This window comes from Pezoporus occidentalis, unplaced genomic scaffold (assembly GCF_034315485.1).
Source record: "Pezoporus occidentalis ecotype Australia unplaced genomic scaffold, CSIRO_AGI_Poc_V1 ctg129, whole genome shotgun sequence".
Taxonomy (NCBI): Eukaryota; Metazoa; Chordata; class Aves; order Psittaciformes; family Psittacidae; genus Pezoporus; species Pezoporus occidentalis.
In genome coordinates, this window is record NW_026913092.1 from 533845 (window position 1) to 543991 (window position 10147).

Consider the following 10147-nt stretch of genomic DNA (forward strand, 5'->3'; position numbering starts at 1 on the left):
TCCGCCGCCAAGAGCAAAGCCAGAACTGCGGCTCTCCGCGCCGCTCCGCCGTGCCGCGCAGCGGGGCACCAGGCAGTGCTACGCGGAACTCCCCGGGGCTGCCACTCGACGGCTCCCGCAGAAGCGCACCCCCGTCCTGGGTCTGCCCCACGCTCCGGCGGCCCCGGGGCCCTGTTGTTTTGAGTTTTTATCGGTTTCCCTTGCTTCTCTTTTTTTCTCGTTACACAGAGCCCCGTCTTCCCCTCAGAAACCATCCTTGCGAGGACACATGGCTGCTAAACGGCAGCTGGCTCTCACGCCCGGGGAAAGATGTTTGATCTCAGGGCTAAGACCTCCTTCAGCCACAGCGTCAGAAATCTTGTGGGGTCTGTTCACAACTCGGTGCGAGCCCGTTTAAACCTTGCAGGCAGCGGTGGCTGCTTTGGTTGGAGACGAGCTCCCCTCGCTGCTGCGACGACGGGATTGTCACCACCGAGCAAGGGGCAGCCCGAAGGCCGGAGCAGGCCGTGCACACCCCAAATCCCCCGCTGAACCTGCTGAAGACAGGGAGCCCACCGCTGGGTTCCCGCTTCCTGCGAGCCGTGCCCCTGGGTGGAGCTGCAGCCCACAGCCGGGCTCTCACACGAGCTGTTAGGTTTGGTGTTTTTTTTTTCACTTTTTGCGATGGAGAAGAAAACGGTAACATGGACAAAATCCTCCGGTGCTTTATTACTATTTATAGGGGGGAGGGAGGGGGAAAAGGGGAGAAAGAAGCTGTAGGCAGGTATAGAAACTCTGCATTTCCTCTACTTGTCCTCTCATGTTTCTCCGTGGTTTCCTCCCCTTCCTTCGACGTGCTTTGCGCCCCGGCTCGCTCCTGGCTCTGTGCTGGAGGAGCCACAGGCCCCGGGTAGCCCAGCGTCAGCGCCAGAGAAGGGGCAGTCTGAAGCGGCGCACACCCGGGTGCGCAGGAGAGTGAAACTCTGACCAGTGGTCTTCTACACGTGCTATTTAGTCTCACTTCCCTCCCCCCCCCCCCCCCCTTCTCTCCCCACAGTGTTCAGGGTTATGGTCCTATGCACAAGAGCCCTAGAGATGGCACAGGGAAGGCGAGGTGCCCCATCTCACATGGTACCAGGTGATCGAGAAATGTCTAGTGCCGTTTAGGTGTGACGAACTGGCACATGATTCCCCTCGTGAGCCTCATGGCATCGTTATCTCGATTCATATTTAATATGCATTTTTCACCTTTATGGAAAACGTGCTAAAACCCCTTCTGGGCACAGCCCTGACTTCACACGGTTCATCCGTGGCAATGGGCAGAGGACTGACTGCCCTCGACTGCACCACCACCACCAGTACTACAGAAGCAACCTTACTGATGACCTAAGATACTTTTAAGAACCTTATTCTTCAAGGGTTCTGTTATTCACTTTAGAAAATAATTGGCTAAAACCTGACAGGCACTGGTGAAAGATCATAGCACAGCTGTGAGAGAACCAGCACCCCTTCGTGCCCCATGGGGCTCTGCCAAGTCACTGGTCAACGGATTACACCTCTGGGTTCAATGGCTTAACTGCCTTCTCTTTTCAGGTAGGATAACTATTATCCCCTTATTGCAGAGTCTTAATTTAAATGATGAATAACGTAGACCCAGCAGTGATCACTGGGGCACTGCCCCAAAATTGCATTGAGGAGTGGTGCTGGACTTGCACATCTTTGAATTCACATCCAGAGGAAAATTCATTTTGCAAATGTTGCCCTTTTTTGGACTCCCATCGCCATTTTCACCAGTTTTCAGCCTCAGGCTGCAGCACCTGCCTGAGCGGTAAAGGGAGGGAGCCCTGTGGGGAAGGGGGGCTGCCAGGTTTCAGCGCAGGTCGCAGGAAGGTCAGCTGCAGTGTGTGTAGCCATGTCCTCACTTCACAGGCTCAGTTTGGCTCGAACACAGGGGCTTGCAGTGCTGCTGCTTTTCTGTCTGTGAAGCAGCCCCAGCTCTTGTTGCTCGCTTTGGTTCTGTGCTGGCTCAGGGAGCAATTTCTCTGTTAACTTTCATCGGGACAGAGGCTTGATCAGCAGTGGTGGTGACTCTGGAATAATTATTCATATACTTAATATTTAGCCCATGCCTATGTGTGGGCAAAATCTGGGCCTTGTTCCATAGATTTAATTAAAATTACAAAAAAAAAAGTATTTTATAAATCCTTTTTTTATTCAGTTGTCATTATTAGTTTAATTCCTTGGTGAGTTATTTTTCTGTTAACACCATTTCACCATTTTCACTACAGACAGTGGATAGCAGTTAGCTTTAGGTGAACGTGTCTCATGTTTATTTCTCTTCTGCTGTTTCCCCACTTGTAGTAACTCGAAACTTCTCCTCTGCTCCAGACTCCAGAAGCACCCCCAGCTCACTTTTGGGTTGGCCCTTTTTTGCATGACCATGACACCAGAACAGGTCTACAATGATGGCTCTGAGAAATTCAGTCACTGACAATAGCTCAGTTGGATTTAATTACCTTATTTAACTTATTTATTTCTTGAGCCTTGTCACCAAGCCAACACTCCTGGAAATGATTTGGAAAAATGGAGCTGGGCATGCAGCTCAGTGATGCAGCCTCCCGGATGCCATGTACCATCCCACTGTGCATCGGGTTGGCTGGGCAGAGGCATGTGGGTCCTTTGCTGGTATGTCACCTTCTTCAGCTCCCCAGCCTCACTGGTTCTTCACAGCTCGATTTCTGTGTCGTTTATTCTCTCTAGCTCTTTTTTTTTCTTCTCCATGTGCAGGGCTTCCTGAAATCCTGTCAGGACTGGCAGTTTGCTGGCTGAGGCTCAATGACATCAGTACAAGCTCTGTCCCTTTTGCCAGCTTCCTGTCCTGTCACGTTGTCACCTTGGGTCCTTAGATACCTTCAGAGGCTTTTCCTACATTTTTAGATTTACCTGGGAGTCCCCTGACTTTGCCGTTTTATCTCTCTATCCCCTTTCCATGTATATTCTTTTCCAAGGATCTCAGCTGCCCGACACCTCTGCAAGCTCTGTCTGCCCCTGCTGACTGCAGTGGAGTTTTGTGAAGGAAGTGGTGGATTCCCTGGCACTGTGTGGCTTCAAATCAAGATAGTGCTTTTCTAGAAGAGATTTTTTTCACTTAATGTAACTTGTTTGGCTAAATATAAGAGGAACATGGTGGAGTTGTGCATCCTACAGGCAGCCCTATGGCTGCATCTTCCAGAAGGTTGGCTGATGGACGGAGATAGGGTTCTTCTGACCCTAGAAAACCCATGGTAAAATCTCCATTAGCTTTCTTGCAGTAGACCTTAGAAACTCAGTGAAATTATTAATGCATTAAGGTGCAGTGGTCTAAAAAAATTAAAATTATGATCATAGGCTTATTTAATGTTATACCTTCTGTGTTATTTTCTTTTGTACATGCTGACTAGAACTGAGCAAAGGCTTCATAACAAATAATTTATTTGTCAAATATATTCTCTTCTTCTGCTCATGGAATACCCATGAGCAAGAGCATCATTTTCCCAAATGTATCTGCTATCTGAAATGCTCCAATGGTTCCTTTAAATTAGTAACAGAAGGGCTTGACTGTGAACAGCTCCCTATGTTTAGCTGTAGTTGGCCAAATAAATGCCCTGGTATCGATTGCATTACCCGTCTGTTGTGCCAGCATCACACCGGTTGTGCAAATAGGGGTGTGTGTATGAATGTCACAGCTCGGTTTCCTCAGCTTGTCCGTGGCAACTCTCAACATGGGTTTTCTCCAAGAAGTTGTACCACCGAAATGTGATTGCTCCACTCTCCGCAGAGGGGTGTGAACGTAGCTGAAGAAAAGCCATTAAAAATTCAAATGAGCATTCGATGAGCAAAGGACATTTTCCACCCTCTGACTAGCTTGGGTGTGACCTTCATGTGGTGCTATGTTCTATTTCAGTAAACGCAGCTGCACAGGGACAGAGCAGAAATCACAAAGATCCAGAGAAGGGCATGAGTTGGAGCTAGTCCTGCATTTCATTGCTCAGGTGATGTTATCCATGAGATAACATGTTGTTTAATCCAGAAGCATGGCTGAAGTGATGCAGGGTAACAGAGGGAACAGACAGTAAACTGTGTGTGAACCTCTGTTGTACCATTCCCCTTGGCCAATCTAATGTAAACCCCATGTTTATTATTAGTATTTTTTACATCTGTGGACGTCATTGCCTCTGGTTGTTACTGAAGGAGCAGTGCTATCTCATAAAAATTATTTTCTTTTTTTAATGTTTGGTTAGGAAAAATCCTCATTTCACATAAAGGAACACGCATTTTTCCTGGAGTAGGCTGATGCTCATGGAAACATGGAGAAAAATCTTCAACGGTCTTACATTAAGAAGCTGTCAGTGCTTCTCATGGCTTTTTTTTTGGTGTTGGCACCTTTATATGAATACATAAATCGTGGTCAGATCCTCAAACAATCTATTCTGATACAACATCCATGTTTATCTGTTTAATATTCTGCATCTCTTTTAACGTAAGATCCAAAGTACTCTGTTGTGCTCTGTAGGAAGAAGGATGTTTTATGGAAATAAGATCTGTCGTGTAAATGCTGAGATATGAATGAACTCATTGTCTCCCAAGTGTAAGACCACTGAGAGAGATTCAGAGCAGAGATTTCCTAAACTGCACTGAGGACAATCCATCAATAACACAGTAGCAGCTGCCAAGCATGCAGAAGTGAATAGGTGGAAGAGTTTCTTCTGAGGTACCCAAATCAGGCATAGCTATAAATTAGACTTGTAAAGTAGAATGGGGAAGCAAAAGTGAGGAAAATCTGATGTTCTGAAATAATTAAGAATGGACATGTGTTCTTCAAAATGACTGTGCTAACACTAGTTATGCTCCTGAAGAACACGATAGTTGGGACCATGGGTGTGTGTGACATTATAGAGAAGTATGAGTGGGCTGGTAGGGAGCAGAACACTTCCTTCCAATTTCAAAGGTTTTTTTTCTTAATGGAAAAAAATTCAATTTGATTGTAAATTGGCTTAGCAATTCCAACAGCTGCAATTTGTTGGACTCTTGAAGTTTTCCATTCAAAAATAAAATAATAATAAAAAAGATTGCGTGTTTTAAGGTTTCCCCTTCATACATAATTCTTAGAAACCTACGTAGACAGATGTTTTCATGGGCACAGATTGTAAAATCTTGAAATCACAGGGTATAAGTTATTATTTGGAATCAATGCACCTTCTTGTCTTTTAGCTTTTCATCAAACCTTGAAAAAGACTTGGCACTTACAGAGCTCAGGTATTGTTTCCATTCTTGAAAACTAAAAATAATGTTATGGAACCACAGAAAAACTAAACAAAAGACGTTGGATTTAACTAAATTATTCTTCCTGTCTCGTAACCCTTACTCATATTCTTTCATTCCTCAAGTCAGTACGGTTTTCCCATGAGTGAAAGAACATTTGTACGACGTTTTTTGTGTTACTACCCAGGCAATTGCAGCACAAATTGGTAAAGACTTTGGCTGAGCTTTCAGGTGAGCTGGGGACTACTTGAGAAGCCTGTTTGCTTCCTTCAGCAGAGGGGCTGCTGTCACCCATTTTGTATAGAATGTCAGTTTTCTTCCCTTTGAAGAAGGGATGGTTTGTCTTCATGTAGTTCCAGGTTTTTCTTTGTTTTTATTTTTTTTCTCTAATATTATCAGACTCTCTGGAGGGTTCTGGATGTTCTCAGCATTTCTAAAACTGAACATGGCTTATGATTTTTAAAACTTGTGTGTCAGAGGCTTTTCTGTGGACCCGTCACTCGGAGCATTAGCACATATCCTTCTTCACTACATGCAAAATTACAGTGAGACTAACTGGATAATCATTTGCAGTTATTATTATTGTTTATTCTGTAAAAGAGACACAAATAACTATACATGGTTTTGTTTGTTTGTTTTTTTCCTGGTACAAAGCTGTACAAATTCAATGGACAAAGGGATCTTCAAAACTGAAGGTGAATTCTGACCTGCAGTATGGCAAACAGAAACCCAAATGCCTGCAACATGAAGTACTCTCTATGTTTTTCTCTTTTCGCAGTACACAGCAGAAAGATGGACTGGGGATCAGGGAGCAGAATCAGGCAGAAGGCATTTCATAGGCTGTTCCCAGTGTTTCAAAAGAAAACAAAACGAGGAGTGTCCAGGGAGAACCAGGCATGACTGACTGAATTGCCATGAAGCACTATGAAGGAGAAGATTATGAATACAGCAGTAGGAACTTAGGAAAATCTTCTTTATTACAGGCTGACAACTGCAGTCTGGATCCAAATGTAGCCTTATGGAGTCACGTGTAATGTTTATCACTCAGTGAAGTGAGGCCAGATCAAGCTCAGTAGGATTCAATGGAAACAGGGCTGTGATTTTGTAGGAAAACACAAGTCAGGTTTATATTCCCACTCTGGTTTAAAAAAAAAATCTATGTTTAGTCAGTGTGACTTTTTTGAATGTGTAAATGATGTAGGATACCAACTCTTTATTTTCAACAATGTTTTTAGGAAACCAAGTCCATCTGGATGTCAGTAGGATTTGGTTGCTGTGTCACTTCGGACACAGAATGGACATTGCTGAATCTTCTGGGCATGTTTATTCTGAATATTTTAGAATAAACTGGAGTCAATTTAGAAATTGCTGGTCCAGGAACACAGCTCCAGAGATTTCTGCTTGGACATCCATTCTCTCTGGGGTCCCCTTGGAAGAAAAGTATATTGGGTACCTTTTGAAACATTAGTATCTCTATAGAAGAGCTCAAATACAGTACATGTCATGGTAAATACCATCAATATTTATGGCAAAAGGTTGATCCCTAAGCTTCTGTGCAGATTTAAAGGTTCTTATATATAAGGTTCTTATATATATAATATATATGTATATTCTCTGAAATGCGTTTCACCCACCTGTGGTTCCAGACCAACAAATGCACATGGTCTTTGTGCAACACTAATGGCAGTTTCACAGCTAGAGACCCTTGGCTGCAGCACAAGGCCTTTATTCACTCACAGCTTGGAATCCTTGTGCTCCTGCTGGGGGAAGGACCCTGGTCTTTGAGCCTGTGGCACTGACCAGCACTGAGCTAGAAGTCAGTGACTGTGAGGGTGTAGGCGAAAAAAAATCACAGCGGTTCCTAAAGCCCTTTGGTAACCTTGCCAGATGCTCACCATATATGCAAGGGAAAATCTGGATGGCTTCTGTCTCACATTGAAAACTGATTTGGGTTACTTTGATGTGTTAAGCTAACTAGTTGCATGTACACACAGAGACCTTGGTCAAAATTTGTGCAAGACACAAATTACCCCTTAGAAGTCACTCAAGGTTCATGACAACCCTTCCTGAAGAGCCAGCTGGTCCATAGATTATCACAACATGTGGGCTGACAACACGGTTCCAAAAGCAGTGTTTGTTTGAAGGTGGCGCGTTGCACCAAAAGGGCATGAAATGCGGCAGAGACAGCATCCTCTTCTCACATAACTGTCACTGCTGCATATCAGCACAGCCCTGTGGCACAGCTCAGAGAGAGCTCCAGGGTGGCATTCAATTTAAGCTTCACATCTATTGGCTTTCTTCTCAGCCCCTTGTGAGCATCATTTGCTTCAGATACCAGCTCTACTAATGATTTTTTTTTCCCTCCCCCTTGCTCACACTTTAATTGCGGGGTATATGTAATACCCTTAGGAACAGCTATTGCCACCTGTATTATTATTTATGCTGTGAAAACGAAGCTTGTGGCAACGTATTTATTAACACTGTGCCCTGGAATCACATGAGTTAACAGCTTAATCCTGTGATTGTAAACACTTTTCCTGATATGTTCAAGCACCATCCATGTTTTTTAACTTCACGTTGGGAAACTGGGAGCATGAGCAGGTTATAATTTTTACAGGAAATATATTCTTTACCAAAAAAGTCTCCTAATGTAGAAGCGATTTATCCATCTAATAGTGCCTGCCTTACAAAGCATAATGCCTTTTGCAAAAGAAAGAGTTAAACAAAACATTTATGCAGTATAAACTTTGCTCCTTAGCATTAAAATGCACTTTATTCATACTGTAGATTTCTCTTCTAGCTACGGCTATTGTTTGTCACTAACAGCTAGCTTTTGTGAAGTTAATAAATGTGCATAATAAGGACATAAAGGTATGGAGAAGTAATACTGTAATCCTTTTGTTTGGATAATCAGTCTAATGTATGCAAATTAAACCTTATTAGTACTAGGGTTTTGTGTCTGCTTATCAAAATGTGCCATTTTCATGAAAATTGGAAGTCCATTATATAAAGTTATTATTAACAATCATTTAGGAATTATATACGGTATGCAAATTAAAGTTGATTACAACTAATTAAGGGCTTTCTTTGTTATTTGACCTTGTCTGCTTTTTATGTAAATATGTTTCTTTTGGTCTGGCATATTTTTAGACTCAGAAAAGTATATTAAGACAAGTTACATTATGTATTTTTAATATATTTTTGTATTGCATAAAAAGCCCCTTGCTATTGTTTAAGCGCCTGGTTTCACGCTGGGCTGTACTGAGTGACGATATGTAGACATGTGTGCCCTGTGGCTTTAGGGCAGCTCTGTGAGATGGACCCGTGGCAGAACTGCAGTAGCACACTTCCAAAGCCCTCCAATGGTTTAAGGAAAAATGATTAAAAACAAACAAAAAAATCCCCTGTGAAATATAAACAGCCTTCATGCCAGAGCAGCCTTTGTTCCACTACTTATCGAACTGGATAAGCCTTAGTTTAGAAGCTCCAGACACAGCTAAGTAATAAATGATTGGTCCCTACTTGCAAGGTACATTGCAGAACTTAATCGCTTGCTATCGTCCCCAGGACTGCTGATCTCAGGATAAAAGACTGAACGCAGACAACACAGCAAGCTCAGGAACAGCAGCCTCTCGGAAGATTTGTGTGCCTTTTAGGCATTAAGTGAAATATTAGGCACTAAGTGAAATGAAAAAAATCTGAAGAAAACTTGGGTGAGTTGAATAATACTTCTATTAAAAACAACAGCAGCACGTAATACAATTTTGATGTGTTTTATACAGAAAGAAGAAACCTGCCACGTAAGCCTGTCATCAGTGCGAAGATGAGAGATGGCAGATTTTGCAGTGTGTTGGAATCAGTACCTTCACACTTTCAGGCTTTCAGTCAGAATAAAACATGCAAGAGCAAGAAAAGGTTGAGACATAAGGGGTATAAAGTAGGAATATCTTAGAAGTATGTATAAAACTTATCACCACGTATTCTTTAAGCCTAAATAGTGGGATCTGAAGAAAGATAAAGCATAAATCTCAGGGTTTGGTGAGATTTCTGCAGCTTTGCTCACCTATGGCTCAAAAAGGTGGGCAGAGGGGGACATTAATGCTGGAAAAAAAGCCTTCTGCATGGGCAAGGTTATGTGTTTAAGCATGAAACTGTGGATATGCTTTCTACATCCTTGGTGTCTTGCATTTACTGTCAGGCAATCATAGAGCCTCCTCAGCTGGATATTTGGGACTCACAGGATGTGTCCTTTCTTGCCTATGGGAATGTGCCCTACCACCATACCCCTGCAGGCAGCACTGGTCCCTGACTAAGCGAGGGCTGGTCTCCTGAACACTTGGAATGGGTGCTGTGGGAGCACGGATGTTGAGTTCTGACTGAGAAGGGTGGGCACACTGCGATCAGACCAGGAGGAGTATGTATTACACCCTGAAAGGGGATGGTGAGGGTCTAGTATGGGTCTCTGCTCTCTCTCATCATTCCTCTTTGGAGCTGCTAGTGGCACAGAAGCTCCTATCTTTTCACTGCTGAAGGCCAATTCAGAAAGCTCTGACTGTCTCCTTTGCAAAAGCTGTTGTCTCTGGGCTAGGTGTCCAAATCCCTAGGAACCCAGTCAGCTTCAAAGGCTAGGTCTTGAATATCTCCTGCAAACCGCTGGATGGGAAGTTACAAACTGCCGATTACTGGCATGACTTATTCAGCAACTATGTGAGAAGATATTTGAACAATTGGAGAAGTTGGTGATTTGTTCCCTCACAGTGGGACCACAAGGTGCAATTCAGCCGGTGATTTATTAGGATGAATTGTCTAGGGCTATAGCAGGGACATTTTGCTCAATGTTCCTCTGCTGTGGCAGGAGCTGAAAAAT